Here is a 262-nt window from a genome sequence, read left to right on the forward strand (position 1 = left end):
CAACCCTGTCGGAGTCCAACATGCACTGGAAACAAGTCTGACTTACTGCTGGCGATGCGAACCAAGCTCCTGCTCCAGTCATACAGGGACCGGACTAAAAAGGGCCCCAGACCGCGTTCTCCCGGAGCACCCCCCACAGGGCGCCGTGAGGGACACGGTCGAATGCCTTCTCCAGATCCACAAAACACATGTGGACTGGTTGGACAAACTCCCATGAACCCTCCACCACCCTGAAGAGGGTATAGAGCTGGTCCAGTGTTCC

At 57.6% G+C, this 262-nt stretch overlaps 1 protein-coding gene across 5 annotated transcripts in view; it reads right to left on the minus strand.

The window, feature by feature from the left end:
* The window catches only part of afap1 (actin filament associated protein 1), a 105,135-nt gene that overhangs the window by 39,997 nt on the left and 64,876 nt on the right, over nucleotides 1–262 (minus strand). The window lies entirely within an intron of this gene.

Source organism: Monopterus albus, unplaced genomic scaffold (genome assembly GCF_001952655.1).
Source record: "Monopterus albus unplaced genomic scaffold, M_albus_1.0 scaffold25.1, whole genome shotgun sequence".
Lineage (NCBI taxonomy): Eukaryota > Metazoa > Chordata > Actinopteri > Synbranchiformes > Synbranchidae > Monopterus > Monopterus albus.